This window comes from Scyliorhinus torazame, chromosome 24 (assembly GCF_047496885.1).
Source record: "Scyliorhinus torazame isolate Kashiwa2021f chromosome 24, sScyTor2.1, whole genome shotgun sequence".
In the NCBI taxonomy this organism is placed as follows: domain Eukaryota; kingdom Metazoa; phylum Chordata; class Chondrichthyes; order Carcharhiniformes; family Scyliorhinidae; genus Scyliorhinus; species Scyliorhinus torazame.
The window spans coordinates 53,493,037-53,500,580 of NC_092730.1; the positions used below are offsets into that span (position 1 = coordinate 53,493,037).

The following is a 7,544-nucleotide window of genomic DNA, read 5'->3' on the forward strand; positions in this document are numbered from 1 at the left end:
CCTTGGACCGTGGGAGGAAACCGGAGCACCCGGAGGAAACCCACGCAGACACGAGGAGAACGTGCAAAGTCCACACAGACAGTCACCCGAGGCCGGAATCGAACCTGGGAACTGGCGCTGTGAGGCAGCAGTGCAGACCACTGTGCCACCGTGCCGCCTCCAAATAAATTCCACCAGTTGCCATGGAGGGATTTTGAACCTGTGTCCCTCGAGAATTAGCCTGGGCCTCTGGATTACTAGCCCAGGAATATCACCATTACACCACAACCACTTATTTAATTAAATAATTCACCACTGTCATGGCCAGGAACTGAAGCTGGGTCAAATGCTGGGACAGTCACCACTATACCACCACCTGCCCCCCGGGCAATGTCACCCCCTCTGTATTTATAGAACGAATACACAAACAATGAAGCGGGGAAATGTATTAAATCAGAGATTGGATATTCTTGTAACCAATATGGCTGTAATGGGAATCCTTCATTTTCCGATAGATCGGGGTGAGCTGGATCGCTCAGGCAGAAATCAGATATCTGGGGATTTAAATGTGATACTACAATGATAATATTTAACCATGTTAATGTTATTTTGCTCCAATTGAAACGTGTCACGAATACATCGTTACCTTGCTGCACAACTTGCTTTCAGCCACTAGATGGCAGCAGTGCGCAATAGTTTGGGTCTCCGGTTTGGCCCACAGATCTCGATAGGAATGGAGCTGCTGCTTCCCGGGGAGCTGCCAAGCAAGAGGCACAGATATTGACCAACTGCACCCGCTCCAAATAGATTTCCAAATTACTGAACAAAACAAAAACAAGCACAAATCATATTTTAAGAAACTATGACAGTGACTCTGAAAACAATACACCAACACCTCTGAAAGAATCGACTTGCTGTAACTAATTCAAGATGAACCGTTTCAATATCAGCCGTAGTTCCTTACCAGTTCTCAGACAGGCACCGACTGGTTAGAGGTTTGCTTCACTTTTCAAGGTCCGGCTCAATAAAATCAATCACAGGCCCATGATCTGCTTTCCTCCTGTTCTCAGACACATCCACTTTCTACAACGGCGCACTAACTGGTTTTCAGAGTAAGAGTCAGACTGCAGTCACCTCGTTCTCTCTCGATCCCTTTATCCCAGAACCACCTCACAACCAGGAATGGAACTTCTCACAGAGCCAAGAATGGAATAGTTTGTCGATTCTTCCACTGATTCAGGACCGTCCATCACCAGGACGTATTCGTCCAAAAGGTGAGATGGGGCTGAGTTTCACTGTGTATCCAATCAGTCCCCGGAGAAGCACAAAAACAGTGAGTGAGGGAGAGAGAAAGAAACAAAGAAACAGATAGAGAGATAAAATATGTTCCATTTCTGCCACGATCTTTTTACCCAGAAATGCATTCAGCTGAATGAAACCGAACCACGTTTCCATTCGCTGCCGTTGCTGCTTCTCCTTCCGAACGTTGCATGAAACGTTATTATTTATTGTTGTTTTGAGTGCGAGCTTCTTTATATTTCGTTCAGTTTCAAATATTAAATACCTGACTGAACTCGATATAGGTTCAAACGGTTCATTTACAAACATTCCGATTCAGCGGTTTGTGCGGGGAGTTCAGCAAACAGTTCGAATCACAGTCGCTGCGAGCAGGGCTCGAACCTGCGCGGGAAGCCCCCATTGGATTTCAAGTCCAACGCCTTAACCACTCGGCCATCGCAGCTGTAGCATTTCATTGGTAATTTGGTCGATGGAATACATTCTAAAACCAGCCTGGAATCACTCCAGCAAGTTACTGCATTCAAACGATCAACGGGGCCCCGGGGTTTATGTGAGGAGGGGTTGAATCTTCGTGTGAAATGACCATTGGATTTGGAGAGAGGCCTTGAGAGACTCGAAAATCTCAGCTCCCGAAACGCACAATTCCACCGATTAAATAGTTTGTGGAACACCATCAGTTACATTGGAAATCTATTAGAAATTCAAATGGAACAGGACCACACTTCCCAGTCTGGAAGAAAATTAAAATGATGAAATCTAGAAATTACAGCACAGAAGGAGACCTGTGCAGGCTGAATGGTCACATGATGACCTGATGACGCAACTAACATGATCCCGTGTCTGGATTCCGGCAGTTCCCCGGATCGCGGTCAGAGCACAAGCCAGGAGGAGCTGCTCAATTATTAAATCAATTATTTTTTATTACATGTCCTTGGTCGCCAGTCACTGAGAGACCAGCATTTCTACATGGTGTCAGGAGTGGGCAGTATGGCAGAAGGACTCCACCGCATCAACCTCCTTGGATCATAGAATCGTAGAATCTCCAGCTCAGAAGGAGGCCATTCGGCCCAACGAGCCAGCACTGACCATCCGAATGAGCACCCCAGCGACTCTCTTCGAGAAGAGGTTTAAGAGATAGTGCCGCACCAGCCCGGCTAGCTCAGTCGGTAGAGCATGGGACTCTTAATCCCAGGGTCGTGGGTTCGAGCCCCACGTTGGGCGCGTCTATATCATTATCGGAAAATATTGATGCTGAATGAACTGTCTTCATAACAGGAACACAAGGTGATGTCGCTGGACTGGGGATCCTGAAGCCTGAACTAACCCTTGGTAACAAAATTTAATAAATCTGGAATTGAAATTTCGTCTCAGTAATCTGCTTCAGAGGGACCATATTTCCACAACAGAGAGCACGGTTGTACAGCAGGAAGCTCAGTTACACAGCAGAGAGCACAGTTACACAGCAGGATATACATTTACAAACAGGGCCTCTCTGCAGCAGGAAACACATTTTCCTAAATAAACATTTTCTCCATCTCGGCACCTTTTCTGTGTGTCATTGTGTGTGTGTGTGTCCTGATAGTCTCTTCCTGATTCCTGTGCGTCTCTGTCTGTCACAGCCGTGCTGATGTTACGTATTAATCTCACTTTTCCCAAACAGTAATTGTGATTGATAAATACAGAAAGATTTCCACACTGACATTCAGTACCAATGTCTGAATCCCACCCTCACATAAGGAAGGAATCCTGCTCTCACAAACTGTTCCAGAGACTGAGGTGCAGAGTGTTCCCTCCACTCGCGAACACTACCTGTGATTTACAGATACAGAACAAATCTCAGTCAGGTGAGTAGCAGAGTTTGATGGGGACGACATGTATTCCACAATCACCTTCTCTGCGCCAGATAATCAGATGCAGTCGACACGCGGTGTCTGTGTTGGTTTAACAAGAGTTTTACACAAGACCCGGAACACATTTACACAATATCAGGGCATAAGACGTAGGAGCATAAGAAGACCATTCAGCCCATCGAATATGCTCCGTATTTCAATGAGATCATGCTTGATCTGATATATGACGTGTTATGACCTCATACGGTGGCACGTTGTCACAGTGGCTACCTCACAGCACCAGCGATCCGGGTTCATTTCCAGCCTTTAGTCACTGACTGTGTGGAGTTTGCACTTTCTCTCCGTGTCTGTATGGGTTTCCTCCGGGTGCTGCGATTTCCTCGCACAGTCCAAATGTGTGCGGGTTAGGTGGACTGTCCATGCTAAATTGCCCCTTAGTGTTCAGAAAGTTGGGTGGTGTTACAGGGATGTGGTGGGGACATAGGGGCTCTTTCAGAGGGTCGGTGCAGAGTCGATGGGCAGAATGGCCTCCTTTTACATTTTAATGATTTCATGATAATCCTCATGTCCACTTTCCCGGTTTTTTATCTCTAGATTTCATGATGAACCTTTAAAACCAACAATCCAACCAAGCCTCAGGTCCCAGTAACTCCTCAATGGTCGTTAATTTCCCGGCTGTCAATCATTTGGTCAGTCTGAGGAAGTCACATCCTGGAAATATCACACATTGATCCAGTTCTAAAGTAAATTAAGTCGCTCTAGTCCCTGATGACCATAGGCTGCTTTCCCCTTTGAGGGTGAGATCTGACTGGTGGTGATTTAACCTGAGGTTCACCGTTCCTCAGGCGAGGAGCAATAATAATAATAATAATAATAATCGCTTATTGTCACAAGTTGGCTTCAATGAAGTTACTGTGAAAAGCCCCGAGTCGCCACATTCCGGCGCCTGTTCGGGAAGGCTGCAACGGGAATTGTGAGAACGCGGGGTTTTCATGATTCAGTTCTGGTATAAGCGTGAGATCTGAATCTAATTCATCTGGTTTTCCTTCTGATAATCTTGTCTCACAGTGAGGCAAACCTCACTGATTGGATAGACGAGTGATCGTTCTTCAGTCTTGTCATGGACGGACCCGCTGAATATGGAGGCATATCCTGTGTGGCAGGATTTAGCTCCAACTCAATCTATAAGTTTGTGGATAATAGCACTGTGGTAAGTCATATCGCAAACAATGACGAATCACATACAGAAGGTAGATAAATGACATGGTTGCATAGTGTACTGTCATGAATGAAATGAAATGAAAAGAAATGAAATGAAAATCGCTTATTGTCACGAGTAGGCTTCAATGAAGTTACTGTGAAAAACCCCTAGTCGCCACATTCCGTCGCCTGTTCGGGGAGGCTGGTACGGGCAGGCTGCTGGCCTGCCTTGGTCTGCTTTAAAAGCCAGCGATTTAGCCTAGTGTGCTAAACCAGCCCCTGTCATGTGAGTGTACCTTCAAGACATGGATGTTGAAGCCATGTACATTTAAGAAAACAGTGATGTCAGAGAGTGGGTGGAGCTGGGCTTTAGGTCAGCCATTTTGCAGGTTTTTAGTTTCAGTTTAAAAAGCAGCTTTTGTGTGTCTGTGTGTTTCCAGAGAGCTGCAAGTTTGAAAAGAGCTAGGGAGTGTCTGTGTTTGCAGGGAGCTGGATCGATGACATAAAAGACCATCTCGGGATCATTTGGGTGATTTAAATTCATAATTGTAAAGCCCTTAACTTGATGTGAATCTGTTTGGAAGTCGCTTGGAAGTTTGAAGGAACATTTTAAGGAATTATTTACTGTTGCAATATTTTCTGAGTTATCTTTGAAGTAAGGGGTGTTAAGAGATCCAATGTTTATTGAAGATGTTAAGTTGAGTTTATGGAATAAACAGTGTTTGGTGTTTAAAAACCCACGTGTCCATAATTGTAATGCCATGCCTAGGGAAAAAGCCGTGTGCTAGGAAAAACAACAAATCAATTAAAGGGAGAGGTTGGTTGAACTCCATGATACATTTTGGGGTTCTGAAAACGCCTCGCCCATAACAATTGGAGGCTCGTCGGAATAAAAGTCTGTCGATTGGATTGGCTTTTGTGAACTTAAAGACAGTGAAGGATTGTTGCTTTTCCGGTGTGGTACTTTAGTTTAAGTGGGGAGAGTGTTGTGAACAATGGCCCTTTCAGAGGCTCAGAAGTTGTTGGGGGTGGAGAATGTCACACGTAGTACTTTACGGAGAGAAACGAAAAGCAGACTGTTAGATTTGGCAAGAATATTGCAGTTAACATTACCTGACAAAATGCGGAAAAGATGTGGTGGTCAAGCATTTACAGTTGCCTGAGATAGGGTTTGACTCATTGGAAATGGCAAAAATTCAGTTGCAAATTAAACAAATGCAACATGAGAAAGAATTATAGCGGCTTGCATACGAGAGTGAGAGAGAGGAGCAAGAAAGAGAAAGAGAGAGAGAGGAAAAAGAAAGAGAAAGAGAGAGAGGAAAAAGAAAAGGAGAGAGAAAAAAGGAGAAAAGCAAGAGGAGCCCTAGCAGAACAAAAAGAAAAAGAAAGGGAGATACAGATCAGGGAAAAAGATAAAGAGAGGGAGTTTGAACATCAGAAAATGGCCATGAAACATGACAATCAGTTAAAATTGGCAGACGTAAAGTGAAACGGACAGTTGGATGATAGCGATGAAGATAGTGAGTACGAGCGTCATAGTCGAAGGCTTGGTAAGAATCTATTTAATTCTGTCCAAGCATTGCCAAGGCTTGGCGAGAAGGAAGTGGAAGGCTTTTTCATTTCATTTGAGAAGGTAGCTAAACAAATGAAATGGCTGCAGGACATCTGGGTGTTACTGGTTCAAACAAAGCTGGTAGGCAGAGCGAGTGAAGTGTTTGCATCACTACCGGATGAGGTATCTGGAAGTATGAGGAGGTGAAGAAACCCATCTTGAGTGTATATGAGCTAATGCCTGAAGCTTACAGACAAAGGTTTAGAAATTTAAGGAAATAATTTGGTCAAACATACATGGAGTTTGAAAGGCTCAAACAGAGTAATTTTGATTGGTGGATAAGGGCTTTGAAAATAGAACAAAGATATGAAGCTCTCAGAGAAATAATACTTTTGGAGGAGTTTAAAAATTCAATTCCTGATCTAGTGAGAACTCATGTGGAAGAACAGGGGGTTAAAACTGCGAGATTAGCAGCGGAAACGGCAGATGATTATGAATTAGTTTAAAAATCAAAGATTGGTTTCCGACATCAGTTTCAGACGGTGAGGGATAGAAACTGGGGACATGAGAAATACTCAAGTGGTAAAGGTAAAGGTGATCTGATGGGAGACAATAAAGAAAGTGTACCTCAAATTTAAAAATAAATCCAAGAAGTTGGAAAAGAAATGAAAAGTTTCAAATGTTTTCACTGTAATAAATTTGGCCATGTAAAGTCACAGTGTTGGTGGTTGAAGAAAAGCACTGAGAAGGCTGATGTGGTAAAGCAGGATAAGACGGTGGGGTTTGTTAGAGTGGTAAAGGAAAGCCCAAGGGAAGCGAAGGAGGTGCAAACAATTGTACAGCCTGTTCAAGAAGTAATTGTTAAGAAGGTGCCAGATGTATTAAAACAATTTACTTGCGTGGGTAACGTTTACTCATGTGTATCAGGAGGAGCAGGTAACGAAGTCACAATTTTAAGAGATACAGGGGCTAGTCAATCTTTAATGGTAAGAGATGAGGAATTATGTAGTTTGGGAAGAATGTTGCCAGAAAATGTGGTGATATGTGGAATTCAGGGTGAGAGGAGTAGCGTTCCATTATATAAGGTAATGTTGGAAAGTCCAATGAAGGGTGGTGAAGTGGTAGTAGGAGTAATAGATAAACTATCTTGTCCAGGAATACAGTTTATCTTGGGTAATGATATAGCTGGATCGCAGGTGGGAGTGATGCCTACTGTGGTTGATAAGCCAGTGGAAAATCAGTCAACTGAAGTGTTGACGGACGAATATCCTGGGAGTATTCCGGGTTGTGTAGTAACAAGGTCGCAAAGTCACAGGTTAAGACAAGAGGAGAAATCAAAGAGTGAAGATGAAGTTGAAATGCAATAATCAGAAACGATTTTTGATCAGATGGTTGAAAAAGAACAAGAACAGGTGGAGGATGAGGCGGATATTTTTAGTTCAGGAAAATTGGCGGAGTTACAACAGAAATCTGTAGAAATAAAACGGATATATCAGAAAGCATATACGGAAGAGGAATCTGAGAGTATACCAGAGTGTTATTACCGGAAAAATGATGTCCTGATGAGAAAATAGAGACCTTTACATATGCAGGCGGATGAAAAGTGGGCAGAAGTTCATCAAGTAGTATTGCCGGTAGGGTATACAGAGGAGGTGCTGCGAGTT

General features: G+C 43.7%; 2 non-coding genes across 2 annotated transcripts; one reads left to right on the top strand and one right to left on the bottom strand.

The window, feature by feature from the left end:
• Positions 1–1,638: 1,638 nt before the first annotated feature.
• On the bottom strand, positions 1,639–1,720 carry trnas-uga (transfer RNA serine (anticodon UGA)). The gene has a single exon. It is a non-coding gene; the product is annotated as a tRNA-Ser (tRNA).
• A 706-nt stretch (positions 1,721–2,426) lies between these two features.
• Positions 2,427–2,499, top strand: trnak-cuu (transfer RNA lysine (anticodon CUU)). Its single transcript has one exon. It is a non-coding gene; the product is annotated as a tRNA-Lys (tRNA).
• The last annotated feature ends 5,045 nt before the right edge of the window (positions 2,500–7,544 follow it).